We start from the raw sequence: 16,102 nt of genomic DNA, 5'->3' as shown, positions 1-16,102 counted from the left end.
AGTGCGTGGGTGACCGTATTTCTGATTTCTGCAGGGATCCATCTGAATGTCTTACGAAGCAGGCAGAGTGAGTGGCAGCAGGATGAGGATACGGCGTTGATTTGGCATTTCATTGTGAGCGAGTAGTCCAGTATGATGCACGTTTTCATGCGTGGTCCGTAGGGATATAAGGGGGTCCTAGTGTGGTGGGCCACAAGGAGTTGTCCCAGGCTGCGTACTTTGGTCTTGTCTGAGTCGAGCTTGAGGCAATTATCTTTAATCCAGGTGGCAACAGCCTTTATTCCACTGTGAAAGTGGATTTTAGAGGCTGTGGGTTCGTTGGTGAGGGAGAGGATCAGCTGGGTATCGTCGGCATAGGAGCCAATTTTGAGTCTGAGGTTCTTGATGATGGTTGCGAGGGGGGTCATGTAGATGTTGAAGAGGGTGGGGTGCAGAGAGGAGCCCTGGGGCACTCACAGCTAATCTCTGTAGGTTCTGAGAGGAACAAGGGTAGTCTGACTCGCTATATTTGGCCAGTAAGGAAGGAGTGGATCTAGTCCAGTGCCTTGTCAAGGATGCCGGCGCCTTGGAGGCTCGTGATTAGGGTGCAGTCGGAGACGGTATCTAAGGCGGCCTAGAGGTCCAGTAGGATGAGGGCTGCGGTTTCACCCCGGTCACGGAGGAAGCGCATGTTAACGTTGGCAGTGCTGTGATTGGTTTGGAAGCTAGATTTGGGAGGTATCCAGGACGTGGTTCTCTTCGAGGAACTCAGAGAGTATGCATGGTAGAAGTAGCTAAATCAGACATTTTAGAGAAAAATCAGGCACATGTGTTATCATCTAAGGGATTGAAAGCCATGAGCACACAGCACAGATCAGCACCCAGGTTATTATTAACCTGCTCGGCCTCCTTTCTCCTTATGTAACAACGTTGATTTTGCCAAGAATTATCTGTATTTGCTTTGTTCAGTTTTGTTCAGAAAATCTATGTTGTATTTCAGTCTAAGGTGTACAAGAAATCTGAATTTTGGCCCCAAAAAATCTTGAATTGTGAATATTATTTTGAAGAGCTTTGAATGGAATAGAAACATACATGGTCATTTGGTGAAATAAGGAGAAGTAAAACATATATACATAGATCCAAGGAGTGCTGTATGCAATGCAAAGTAGTAAAAGCAGTTTAAATTGATATAGTGCTCTTTGTAACCAAGCAGCTTTTAGGCACTGTTCCGCTAGTTGTCTGCAAAGTTCATGAGAAAGAGTTACAAGAGATGAGATTTATGAGTTCTTTCGAGCTTCATTAGACTCAATTATTCTCAGGTGAGCTGAGCCCCATTAGACTCCAACATTCTCAAAGGAGCTGAAGATAGCTGAATGAAGGCCCATCAAATGACCCCCCACTGATTAGAACTTGAACCCGCTGGATAAGCCGGACACGGTGGCCTAATATCCTATATGGGCCTATCAGATCCTGAAGGAATTTTTGGGACTGAATTTAGGGAATGTTAAGACTTGGAAAAGAGATGTGAATGTCGCCGAGCTGAAGTCAGACTTAGATTTACTAAAGGTGTGCGGCGGCATTCGTAGAACCCAAAGTGACGTAAAGTGTCTCAATGCCGCGTCATAAGCAGCAATGGTCCAACTCTCATGCGCAACAGCGATTTACATCTGGACTTTGGCCTTTGCACTGCGTCCAAAACCCTTTGTGTCAGCCCCTATTAATTATGCAAAGTATGCATGTCTGTGGCGGTCATGTGCAAAAACCTTAGGTTTGGTGCAAAGCCAAATCCACCCCACTAACATGACGTAGCTTTTCCTAAATCCTAATGCCAAGTAAAAGCAGACACACCAAGGGGCCAAGCGATATATCACTGGAAATACCTACCTGTAACGTGTCCTTTACCCTAATGCAGACCCGGCATTGCACTGTACCACAAGACCACGCACAACACAAAGCAGCCACTTTAAGTGCAAGTGTTGTCAATGGCATCATTATAATACAATACTATGCATCAAAGAAAGATTAAGGGTTACAAAAGAGGAGCACGAAGCCCAAACACACATTAAACAGACAATAAATATTCATTTCTGGAGAAATGGGTTCAGTGGATCCTTATTGTCACGTATCCTCTTCTGTCCTGATGATGGCCTAGTGCATACAGCTGTAGGCCGAAACATTACCACATTTGGCTACATTATCTTTTGACTGGCATACTTCTCTCTGCTATTCAATGTGTTCTGTCTAGTGTAGAAGTGCCTCGTAGAGAGAGCAGCCTATGCAGCACATTCTGTGCATCTATGTATATCAAATTATGTCTGTTTAATATGTGTTTGGGCTTTGCACGTTTAACCAAAATAATATATATATATTTTTTAATGTATATACTAAAATTGGTTTGAAAGCTGTTGGACCTCTTTACCCCTCATTTACTTTCATTCCTTATCTGTATTATCTAAACTATGTCTATGTGCTGTTTGTATGTAATATTTCTTAGACGAATGGAGTTCCTTTTGAAGCATAGAGTATTATCACACGCACCATTCTACACTGAAACCGGCTTTGTCGAATTAAAATGGCTTTGACCGAACATGAACATAAGAACACCAGGACTCTGGCCAATGAGAAACCACAGAACTGTAAGGGAAGGGTGCTAATTGCCTGAAAGTGCCACAAAACAGTACAAATAGTAGAGGGCGCTATATAAATAATGTCAGGTGTTATTCCCGTCCAATGAGCAGCGCCTGAAGGACCCTCCTTCTTTATGCACCCCCAGCACAGCTGCTGGCCTCGGGCACGGAGGCCGCGGCGCCACAAAATACTATTCCTGGCAGCGGCTGTGCTCCTTTCTGTCACATGTGTGCACAATAAAGACCCCGTAACACAGGTTGTTCCCGCCCTCCAGCGCCTGCAGGCAGGCCCTGCTGCTGACGTCAGAGCGGTGTCACCATGAGGACACGACGGCCTTTGCGGCGTTCAGCAAGATCCAAAGTTAGACCCGGAGGCTTGTGGCTTCAGAGGCCTGTTTCCATTCAGCATCAGCGCCCCCCACCCAGCCTCCACTCCTCACTCCTCACTCCCACCCATCCCCCGTCCCTTCCACGCCTCCCACCCAGCCTCCACCCCTTCATCCCTCACTCCCTCTCTCTTATCCTCCACACTCTCAGCACTCACTCACACCCACCCTCCATCCTTTCATCCCTCACTCATTCCCACCCACCCTCCATCCTTTCATCCCTCACTCCCACTCATCCTCCGTCCCTTCCGCGCCCCCACCCAGCCTCCATCCCTTCAGCCCTCACTCCCTCTCTCTTATCCTCCACCCTCTCAGCACTAACTCCCACCCACCCTCCATCCCTTCAGCCCCCCCACCCACCGTCCATCGCTTCAGCCCCCCACCCTCCACCCCTTCAGCCCTCACTCCCACCCATCCTCCGTCCCTTCCGCACCCCCAACCCAGCCTCCACCCCTTCAGCCCTCACTCCCACCCACCCTCCATCCCTTCAGCCCCCCCACCCACCCTCCATCCCTTCAGCCCCCCCACCCACCCTCCATCCCTTCAGCCCTCACTCCCACCCTCACTTCTACCCACCCTCCAACCCTGTAGCCCTCACTCCCACCCACCCTTCATCTCTTCAGCCCTCACTCCAACCCAGCCTCCGTCCCTCCAGCCCTCAATCCCACCCAGCTTCCACTCCATCCCTTCAGCCCTCACTCACTCCCGCATACCCTCCGCTCCCTCCCCTTCAGCTCTCACTGACTCCCTCCCACCCTCCATCCCTTCAGCCCTCACTCCCATCAAGCACCCACCCCATCAGCCTTCACTCCCATCCAGCCTCCTCCCCTTCAGCCCTCACTCCCTCCCACCCATCCTTCACCCTCTCACCTCTCACTCCCACTCACCCTCCATCCCTTCAGCCCTCACTCACTTCCACCCACTCTTCATCCCTTCAGCACTCACTCCCACCCACCCTCCATCCCTTCAGCCCTCACTCACTTCCACCCACCCTTCATCTCTTCAGCCCTCACTCACTCCCACCCAGCCTCCATCCCTTCAGCCCTTACTCACTTCCACTCACTTTCAGCCCTCACTCACTTCCACCCACCCTTCATCTCTTCAGCCCTCACTCACTCCCACCCAGCCTCCATCCCTTCAGCCCTTACTCACTTCCACCCACCCTTCATCTCTTCAGCCCTCACTCACTTCCACCCACTCTTCATCCCTTCAGCCCTCGCCCCCACCCACCCTCCATCCCTTCAGCCCTCACTCACTTCCACCCACTCTTCATCCCTTCAGCACTCACTCCCACCCAGCCTCCATCCCTTCAGCCCCCACTCCCACCCACCCTCCATCTCTTCAGCCCTCACTCACTTCCACCCACTCTTCATCCCTTCAGCACTCACTCCCACCCAGCCTCCATCCCTTCAGCCCCCACTCCCACTCACCCTCCATCCCTTCAGCCCTCACTCACTTCCACCCACTCTTCATCCCTTCAGCACTCACTCCCACCCACCCTCCATCCCTTCAGCCCTCACTCACTTCCACCCACTCTTCATCCCTTCAGCCCTCACTCACTCCCACCCAGCCTTCATCCCTTCAGCCCCCACTCCCACCTACCCTTCATCTCTTCAGCCCTCACTCACTCCCACCCAGCCTCCATCCCTTCAGCCCTTACTCACTTCCACCCACCCTTCATCTCTTCAGCCCTCACTCACTTCCACCCACTCTTCATCCCTTCAGCCCTCGCCCCCACCCACCCTCCATCCCTTCAGCCCTCACTCACTTCCACCCACTCTTCATCCCTTCAGCACTCACTCCCACCCAGCCTCCATCCCTTCAGCCCCCACTCCCACCCACCCTCCATCTCTTCAGCCCTCACTCACTTCCACCCACTCTTCATCCCTTCAGCCCTCGCCCCCACCCACCCTCCATCCCTTCAGCCCTCACTCACTTCCACCCACTCTTCATCCCTTCAGCACTCACTCCCACCCACCCTCCATCCCTTCAGCCCTCACTCACTTCCACCCACTCTTCATCCCTTCAGCCCTCACTCACTCCCACCCAGCCTTCATCCCTTCAGCCCCCACTCCCACCTACCCTTCATCTCTTCAGCCCTCACTCACTTCCACCCACTCTTCATCCCTTCAGCCCTCGCCCCCACCACCCTCTATCCCTTCAGCCCTCACTCACTTCCACCCACTCTTCATCCCTTCAGCACTCCCTCCCACCCAGCCTCCACCCCTTCAGCCCCCACTCCCACCCACCCTCCATCTCTTCAGCCCTCACTCACTTCCACCCACTCTTCATCCCTTCAGCCCTCGCCCCCACCCACCCTCCATTCCTTCAGCCCTCACTCACTTCCACCCACACGTCATCCCTTCAGCACTCACTGCCACCCAGCCTCCATCCCTTCAGCCCCCACTCCCACCCACCCTCCATCTCTTCAGCCCTCACTCACTTCCACCCACTCTTCACCCCTTCAGCACTCACTCCCACCCAGCCTCCATCCCTTCAGCCCCCACTCCCAACCACCCTCCATCTCTCAGCCCTCACTCACTTCCACCCACTCTTCATCCCTTCAGCCCTCGCCTCCACCCACCCTCCATCCCTTCAGCCCTCACTCACTTCCACCCACTCTTCATCCCTTCAGCACTCACTCCCACCCAGCCTCCATCCCTTCAGCCCCCACTCCCACCCACCCTCCATCTCTTCAGCCCTCACTCACTTCCACTCACTCTTCATCCCTTCAGCCCTCTGCCCCACCCACCCTCCATCCCTTCAGCCCTCACTCACTTCCACCCACTCTTCATCCCTTCAGCACTCACTCCCAGCCTCCATCCCTTCAGCCCCCACTCCCAACCACCCTCCATCTCTTCAGCCCTCACTCACTTCCACCCAATCTTCATCCCTTCAGCACTCACTCCCACCCATCCTCCACCCCTTCAGCCCTCACTCCCACCCACCCTCCATCTCTTCAGCCCCCACTCCCACCCAGCCTCCATCCCTTCAGCCCTCACTCACTTCCACCCACCCTCCATCCCTTCAGCCCTCACTCACTTCCACCCACCCTTCATCTCTTCAGCCCTCACTCAATTCCACCCACTCTTCATCCCTTCAGCCCTCACCCCCACCCACCCTCCATCCCTTCAGCCCTCACTCACTTCCACTCACTCTTCATCCCTTCAGCACTCACTCCCACCCAGCCTCCATCCCTTCAGCCCCCACTCCCACCCACCCTTCATCTCTTCAGCCCTCACTCACTTCCACCCACTCTTCATCCCTTCAGCCCTCGCCCCCACCCACCCTTCATCTCTTCAGCCCTCACTCACTTCCACCCACTCTTCATCCCTTCAGCCCTCGCCCCATCCACCCTCCATCCCTTCAGCCCTCACTCACTTCCACCCACTCTTCAACCCTTCAGCACTCACTCCCACCCACCCTCCATCTCTTCAGCCCCCACTCCCACCCAGCCTCCGTCCCTCCATCCTGGAGAATCTCAGTGTGAAGTCCATCTTGTGTTTCTGTTGTTTTTGCAGTTTTCCATACTGCGAACTCAACCTGAAGGTATTGGAGCGCTTGACATGAGCCCCAGTTACATTACACAAGGACGCGTTCACTTCTTTGTATGCACAGGGAGATTAAGTGATTTGCCCAGAATCACAGGATGTTGAGCCAAGGATCGAACCCAGGGGCATATTATCAAGCAGGGCGATAGGCAATTATCGCCGCTTTAGCTCCCGTTTTCGGGCGCTAAGCGGCGATAATTATATCGGCCTATTAGCAAGCTGTCGCTAACTGATGTTAGCGACAGCTTTTAGGCGATAGCGAGCGGTTTGGGGCCCGCTTTGCTTGTCAGCGATGTTTATCCCTAATGACATGCAAAGTGGGCGTACCCAACCAGTTAGCGACTGAAAGCAGTCGCTAACGTCACTATCGCCTATTAGCAAGGCAGGCGTAGCAATGGAAATATTCGCGCTAAGCGCGAATATCTCCAAATGCTAACTAACTCCTATCGACCAGTTCTTAGCCGTGTTATCCAATAGGAGGTGGATAACATGGTTAAGAGCATTTCGTCGCTAATGCGTGAATATCGCTGTATTTTCAGCGATATTCACGCATTTCGCCGCTATCGCTGGATATTTTAGCACAATGGAGAAAAACTTTGCTAATAGCATGTTTTCTCCGTTAACATATCCAGCGATAGGCAGCGATAATAAAAAATGCGCTACACGCATTTTGCGGTAAATATCTCTATTCCTTGGTAATATGCCCCCCAGTTCCAAAGTCAGGCTCTGGCCGTTACACCTCATGTTTGAACTTTTTGTGGTTGATGCTTACAACCCTCCTACAGCACCATGAAATCCAAGCAATGAACCAAAGTGTTAAAGGAGAATGTGTCCATCGAACCAGAAATTTACAATTGATGGTCGGGCAATAGCTTTCTCTGATAATGTGGACTTTGTGCTGAGGCAGCTGCTGTTCAAACAAGCATTCTGCAAGTGATCCCTCATACATTTTATATGATATAATGAGCAAAAGTTCATTTGTGGGACTATGCAGAGAGGACCAAGGATCCAAGACATTCCCAAGAAAGCACTGCCAAGGGGAAGGAGCCTCCAGAGTGGTTTCACTCTGTGGGGATCTAAATATCATTCATGGTGGATTCACAGGCGGCTTGTCCGCATACACTTGAAAATCTCCATGTGAACAGTAGGAAAGGTCTCTGCAAAACTCTTTAGTGCAGTTGTTATAGACAACATACCAACTACAAGCCAGTAAATAAAAGGACAGAAATATTCTGGTTATATTATGCTATGTAATATTGGTTTGTATAGCGCACTAATCACCCAAGAGGGTGCTTGGACAGTTGTGTAGGTGCTTATACAAAGAGACAGTTCTTCAGCTTCTTGCAGAACTCAAGAAGTTAGGAGGCAGCTCTGATGTGTTGACGGAGGTTGTTCCATGTCTTGGGTGTGTTGTAGGAGAATGATCAACTTAGAGTTTTGCTTTTGTGGCGGCAGGGAGTGTGTGAGAGTGAGGCAGAGGGTAAGTGTCTGGTGGGTTGGTGAAAGTGTATGCAGCTCTTCAGGTATGCTGGTCCTGTGTTGTGTAGGGTTTATATGTTTGCATGAGAAGTTTGAATGGGATGCACTTGTGAATGAGGAGCCAGTGAAGCTTCTTGAGGTGCGTTGTGATGTGGGTGTGGCGTGGGAGGTGAAGTATGAGTCTTGCAGCGGTGTTCTGGATGGTCTGAAGTTTATGTAGGAGTTGTTTGGAGATTCTTTAGTAGAAAGTGTTGTTGGAGTCCAGTCTGCTGGTGATGAGTGCTTGCATGATGGTCCTTCTGGTGTTTTGAGGCAACCACTTGAAGATCTTTCATAGCATGCATATGATGTGGAAGCTGGAGGAGAACAGTGCGTTGACTTGACCTGTCATGTTGAGCTTGTCGTGTAGGATGATCCCTAGGCTTCTTTCGTGGTCTGTGGGTGTGGGTGTTGGTCCTAGCTCTGACAGTCACCAGGTGGCGTCCCATGGGGAGGTCTTGTTGGCAAAGACCTCTGCGTCATTCTTGTCAGGTTGAGCTGCAGGCAGTTGGTTCGCATCTAATCTGCCACCATGGTCATGCAGTTGGTGAAGTTGGTTTTGGTGGTGGTTGTCTTGTCTGGCAGGGAGAGGATCATTTGGGTGTCATTGGTGTAGGAGATGATGGTGATGTCTTGTGATCTGCATGACTGGTAACAGACTTGCGTTTACTGGGCTTGTACTTTATACACCTAAAATTAAAACTTGGGGTCTATTCACAAAGGGGTTTTGGAATACGTAAAATATTACACCTGTACTACTCTACATCATCTTACAATCACTTATGAATCTGCCCCAAACATCTAAAATGGAAATAAAGTAGGAATATTCAGGTAATGTTCATATAAAATAGGTACAAACAGAATGGGCTTTGCCCATGTTGTACCTTTACTAATACGGAGTTGGGAATTTCAGGCAGATTCACAAAGGCATGTGAGAATATGTAAAGGAAACTCCCTGAAGTACTACTTCCTGTACCCATAAATGCTTTTGTGAATTACAGACACCTTGGCGGAGGCACTTAAACTTGATCTATTAAGTTTAGTAGTCAGAGAAGGCTCTGTGTGTGGGAACAAAACATAGCTAATGGGTTGGGTCCTAGTCAATAGGGAAAAGCTACAATTCCTCGGGTGCACGTCAAGCTTTTCAGTAAGGAAGTCCAAACAATAATCGAAAGTGATAATGTTATACACAATGAAACAGGGTGCACAATGCTGATGTTACAAGTTCTATGCTCCCCATATTAGATGACATTTCTTCACTTTGACTATCATTCTGACAGCATTGAGCTGTCAGTCCTCCATAAGGGGTGTCAAGGTTATCCTATTGCAAGAGAAAGCAATGCTGGTGAGTCGGTTAGTGGTACAAAAGGGGGTGGTGATGGACGGAGCATCTGAATCAATCAAACACTCACACCCAGTCAACAGATCTGGGTTTAATCCATCACCATTCTTTAGCCCACTCTGCCACCCCAGTTCAGACATGGCCATATGCAAATCAGTCTCACCCTGTGCCTCATGGGAACAGTCCAGCCTGAACTGCCAAGCCATGCCTTACCTGGACCGGAAACAAGCATCCGAGGACCGGTTTCTGGCATTTCAGCCATCTTCAGCCCGCCTTGCTTGAATCCAGTGGCAAAGTGAGTCGGTTAGAGCAGCTGTGATCAGAGGTTGTGGAAGTACAGCAGGTTCTAACCTCACTGATTGGGGTGATCACTGGGCGTGGGTGGTGGATCCGCTTAGAAGAATTGCCTTCAAGTGGTGTAAAAGGAAATGGAGATGTAGAAAGCGTGGTCCCCACCATTACAGAGAGCGGCCATTCTTTTATCCAGGCTCCGCATCCTCAGTGATACTAGACTAACGCAGGCGGAAACATGTGCTTACCCTTTAGACTCCATGGCTGGTGAATCTGCGATACAATCCTGAACATTAACAGTAATAATGTCTCTTATGAACTAAAGATCCACAGAAGTACTTCTGATGAAGTTAACATGTATCCCATTGATAGTCTAGGATGACCTTATGATTATCTAATTAGGTCATCATGGCTAAAACTTTTCAGGTTATGAATGCAATCCAATTTAATATGAAACAGATTGACTTTATTGAGGCTAAGGAGGGCCCACAAAATGAAAATCCAAATGTTAGATTTAACTCACTTGAAAAGTCCAGTAGGTATTTGGCGCAGTAAAGGTTTTCTTGCAAATGGCCATTAAAGTACACTTGGCCAGACCTTTATCTTACCCTTTTCTCTTACACCAAGTATCAATATAAAGGCAATAGGGCTAGTCAATGTGTCTTAGCCACGTTGTACAGCAGCAGCCCAGAGGGCGGTGTGTTATTTATGGCATACCCACTTAAAAACGATACCCCGGAGTTAGAAATTTAAATGTTGCAATAAACAGCAGCTATTCCACAATGAGCCCTCAAAAATAGGGAATACCAAGCAGATTTTAGTACCTTTTTTTATTTCAAAAGTTTTTTTATTGGTTGTTTCCAAATAAAACAATACATACAATACTTCAAATGAGGGACATACGGAATAGACATACGAAAATAAACAATAAGGATAAGACAATAATTAAATGGCAAGCGGTTGTCACTATACCAGATTGAAATAGCAATAACTCACAAATTAAACACATGTAGTATCAGAGTGTTACAACACAGGCGACTAAAACTATTATCGATGCCATAAGAAGTGTCCAAATGATCAGCAGGGAGAGCCCTAGCATATAGTACAGACCACTTAGGAATGTTAGGAAACTGCCTTAACTAGTGGCATTAGAGCACTGGCACAAGTCTGGAGGAGCGAACATTAGTATAAGTAGACCGTAGGTGGGGTCAGTTTATTACAATTGGTGTAGTTCATGGTGGTTTGTGTGAGCTAAAATAGAGGTCAAGAGTGTCCCACACATGTCTGGTGGAAGATTTCCACGGTGAGTTCTGGAGAGTTACATTATCAGCCCCTCTTAGGTTGGTGAACAAGTTTAGCCAGCAATTAAAGGAAGCTTTGCGTGTGTCCTTCCAATTGCTGAGTATAATCTTGACCGCTGCTATTAGAAGTAGGTCTAGGAGCGCCCTATCATTTTCATTGAGTGATTCAGCTCTGAGGAAACCGAATGCTAGTGTTGATAGATCCCTACTAGGGAAATATGAGAAGAGTTTATTTTATTACCAAAATTTGTATGCCCTGGTATTTACCAAGCTCCTTTACCTGTATAATTTCCACACCTCTGACATTCTAAAATGTATGGGGGCAGTTGGAATCTGAGTATGCCATGCATTTAGTATTTCTAGAGTGCGGTAAACATCACACTACTTGTAATTATAAGCCCAGAGTAAACAGGTGTTGCTAAGGACTCAGTCATTTTGGGGCACTATAATAGTGGCCTTTGAAAAGCAGGAATACCCCCTGAACTGATCCTTCTTACAGAAGAGTGAGACTGTTGTATCTTATATCTTCCTGCTGCTCAGCTTGATTGCATGTGATGTGGAATGTTGGATGAATGGAATGTTAGTGTGTTGTGAATGTCAGTTGGGTGAGGGCTGAGCAGCAGGACAGCTGCTCCTGATAGGGTTATCACTATATCATATTATCTATCATCTTAATTTAATAAAGTAACATGTTTAATAAAGTAACATGTTTAATCAAGAAGGAAGATCCAGCTTCTTATTGATTACATCATTTGGCGACGAGGATGGGATGTTTGTTGTCTCGCACGTCAGGGTTGCGATTGGGATGTCTGTTACCTCGCACGTCAGGGTTGCGATGGGGATATTTGTTGTCTCGCACGTCAGGGTTGCGATTGGGATGTCTGTTACCTCGCATGTCAGGGTTGCGATAGGGAATGTCTGTTGCGATGGGGATGTTTATTTTCTCGCACGTCAGGGTTGCGATGTGGTTGTCTGTTGCCTCGCACGTCAGGGTTGCGATGGGGATATTTGTTGTCTCGCATGTCAGGGTTGCGATTGGGATGTCTGTTACCTCGCACGTCAGGGTTGCGATGGGGATATTCGTTGTCTCGCACGTCAGGGTTGCGATTGGGATGTCTATTACCTCGCATGTCAGGGTTGCGATGGGGATGTTTGTTGTCTCGCACGTCAGGGTTTCGATTGGGATGTCTGTTATGAATGAGTTATGAGTGTACTTGTTCTTGGTCTGAGGTGTGCTTGGTATTTCCTGATACTTATATATGGTGTTATGGTTTGTTTCTGTGTGTCTTTCTTGTTGTACTGGTCTGGCCAACTGGTATGATGTGTGGCATATGGATGTAAGATGTAGGTTTGTTGTTATTTCAGGGAGTGATGTGATGCATGTGATGCTTGTTCAGACTGTCGTGTGTGTGTGTGTGTCAGTATGGAAAGGGACAGGATGTGTCTTCTTGCGTTAGTTTGATGATTGTGTCATTGGTTGTGAAGTGAGGTTTGTGGGTACCTATCGTTTGTTGATTGTGTTGCACATTTCATCTTACTTGTGCTGTGTTTAAATTTATTGAATCTACTGACCAATTGTACTTGACATGTTGTCAATTATCTTTTTGATTCTTTTAATTTCCCAACGAAGGGGGATATGTTGTATCTTATATCTTCCTGCTGCTCAGCTTGATTGCATGTGATGTGGAATGTTGGATGAATGGAATGTTAGTGTGTTGTGAATGTCAGTTGGGTGAGGGCTGAGCAGCAGGACAGCTGCTCCTGATGGGGTTATCACTATATCATATTATCTATCATCTTAATTTAATAAATTAACATGTTTAATAAAGTAACATGTTTAATCAACAAGGAAGATCCAGCTTCTTATTGATTACATCAGAGACCTCATTCGGGGAGCCACAAGGCAAGCAATTATTTTGAGAATTTGAGCCTTAGCTCAGCCGGCTCCTCAGGGAACCTAGCAAACCTGCACATATTTTACAACTAGACACCAGGAGGAATCTAGGGTGGTGTGACTTGTGTGATTCGCACCAGGTGTTGTTTTACCCAGATCCCCTTGCAAACTTCAAACTTTGACTAAAAAATAAAATACATTTTCCTCAAATTTCTACGTTGGAGAGTTCTGGGATGTGCGAAGAGCCACAAACTTACTTCCACCAAGAATTACCCTTAGTCTACTCAGACCCGAGGGCACGAGTACGGATCAATGGGCGACTGTCCCGCGAGTTTCCGATAGGGAGTGGGACCCGTCAGGGATGCCCTTTGTCCCCCCTTTTATTTACACTTACAATTGAAATTCTAGCGATACGAATCCGGCATAATCGAGACATTAAAGGCTTTGCTTGGGGAGGATCAGATGCGACACAGGAAAAAATATCCCTGTATGCTGATGACGTACTACTGTACGTGACTGATCCAGATAGGACAATCCCGGCGCTGTTCGGAGAGCTGAGCGACTTCGGGGCGATGGCAGGACACGCAATAAATTGGCACAAATCGGTCCTTTACGATCCTCAAGGCAAGAAGAGGTGGGAGTGTCTGCCAGAGTTACTTATACATACTAAAGAAGGCTTCCAGTACTTGGGGGTTTTCATAACCTTAGATAGGGACCGCTCCTTCACTGACAATATACACCGAATAATGGTGGGTGCGAAGGCAGAGATGGACAGATGGAGACAGCTCCCGCTCACTATACTGGGTCGTGCCGCCCTCTATAAAATGGTCCTATTGCCCAAGTTTCTCTATGCGCTCCAAAATGAGTACTATCCCTTACCGAGTACGACCATGAACAAAATACATGCAGATCTCCGCACCTTCCTGTGGCTGGGGAAACAGCCAAGAGTGGCTCTCGCCACATTGCAACGACATCAATATGGTGGGGGGATCTCGCTTCCTAACATAGAGGCCTATTACTGGGCAGAACACCTCGCTCCCATCAATGAGTGGCTGCACGCAGCAGCCGATCACCCAACGTATGCACTGGAGAGATCTAAGTGGTCGAACACGACTATACTACACTTCCTCTATGGAGGGAAGGGGGGTCAACAGCTCCTCCCTGCCACCAGAATTACGTTGTCGGCGTGGCGTAGAGCGACAACAAGAATGGGGTGGGACAAGAGGCCCACCCGCCAGACGCCGCTATGGTGCTGTCAATGGCTGGGGGAGCTCAACAAGCTGAAAGGCTTCGGCAGATGGGATGACATTGGCATCTCCACTGTGGGAGACGTGATAGCAAGGGGGGAATTGAAAACTTTCCAGGCGCTCACAGACGAATTTGGCCTACACAACACCCAATACTACAAATACGTTCAACTGCAACATGCATGGAGGGCACAACACATTACACTTACTGACATCCCAGAATATGCACCACTGGAGGGCAGATTGTTACAGGAGCAGATGCAGGGAGGGGCGGTATCACTGACGTATAGGACCCTGATGAATAATATGCTAGGTGACCTACAGGCCCTAAGGGATAAGTGGGAGACCGACGTGGGCGCCATGGAGGATCTGGACTGGGAGCTTGCTCTCATGCATCCTCGTGAGGTGGCGATAAAGTCGAGACTCCGTCTCATACAATTTAAGGTGCTCCACCGAGTTTACTTTGACAGGGTGAGGCTCTTTAAACTAGGTAGGATTGCCGACACAGCATGTCTTAGATGCCACCAACACACAGGCGATTTCTTTCATACAATCTGGGGATGTGCAGTTTTTCAAGAATACTGGGAAACTGTGTTCCTGGAACTAGGCGAGGTACTGGGGGTGGACATCCAGCGAGATCCTAGATTGGCGCTCCTGGGCGTGACCACAGAAGTTGATCTCACACGCCCTCTGCTTATCTTTTTGTTGCTGGCTCTGGTGGTGGCAAAAAGCACGACTCTGGGGGGCGCCCGGAAAGCCAGACCTGGAGGAATGGAGGAGAGGGCTAGATTTGTACATGGCGGCGGAGAGAGTGACTTATAAAGCCAGAGGTTGCCCCAAAAAATTCCGGAAAATATGGACTAAATGGAGACACTACCATGGTCTAGAATGAGTCAATACGACCAGAATGTATAAGGTCACTGGGACCCTGGACGAGATACCATGTAAGGTGGAACTTACTGAACAATGTATATATACTGTAGATGCCCTGCTCAAGACTCTGGATTATCCGGGTGCAAATACAGCAGATGAACGGGGGGGACGGGAGCGAGGGAGGAGGGACAGTCGGGGGTGGTGAACTGCTGCTTGGGGGGGTTCTTCTGGTTTTGCGGTTTGTATGTTTTATTTCTGTTGCTGGTACAAGAGTCATTAAGTTCACTATAAGGGTACACTATTCTATAACAACAGAAAAGTTGCATGACCGGCGGCGAGAGTGGAATGTTGACGCTCTACCGTGCGACCTCATTTCTGTATATGATCCTTCTGATGCAACAATAAAAAGACTTTATAAAAAAAAAAAAAGAATTACCCTTAGTATTAAAAAGAATGGTATCTGACTAGTGTGGGTAGGCCTATTGTCCGCAACAGGAAATGTCCCAAAACGCAACATGGATACATCACATTTCGGGTCCTAACTCAGGGGGCACCTGTGAAAATCCACCAAACCTGCACCTTTTTGAAAACTAGACACCTAGAGAAGTCCAGGGTTGTGGGTCCCATGAGGTTTTTTTATAACTACAATGTCATGCAGACCTCAAACTTTGCCTAAAATCACACATTAAACAGGCAAAAAAAAATCTAAGATTCACATAGTCACTGTAAATGTTCCTCTTCTGTCTGACCCTACCAATAGCCAAATGACATTATATGCAAGCTACGTTGCCATATACCTCACATGCTTGTTATGCAAAATGGTATCCACCCTTTTTCTGACACTATAGGGGAAAACTGGAGGGTGGAATAGGGCATCAACAACTTGAAGCAGGACGGGAAGTGCTGCAAGTAAAATTTAAAAAAGTACCTCCGAAGCGCATGAGCAGTGGAAGGATACTAGGTGCCTCAAGAAAGCAATAATTAGGCCATGTTCCAGGAGAAGGACAAGCACATGGAGAGGAAGTGAAGCTGGCATGCGCTGACCAAAGACAAGCAAGGAAATGAGGAAATGAGAGTGGCGATGAAGCTAACC

Source organism: Lissotriton helveticus, chromosome 8 (assembly GCF_964261635.1).
Source record: "Lissotriton helveticus chromosome 8, aLisHel1.1, whole genome shotgun sequence".
In the NCBI taxonomy this organism is placed as follows: Eukaryota; Metazoa; Chordata; class Amphibia; order Caudata; family Salamandridae; genus Lissotriton; species Lissotriton helveticus.
Note: the sequence above shows the minus strand (reverse complement) of the source record.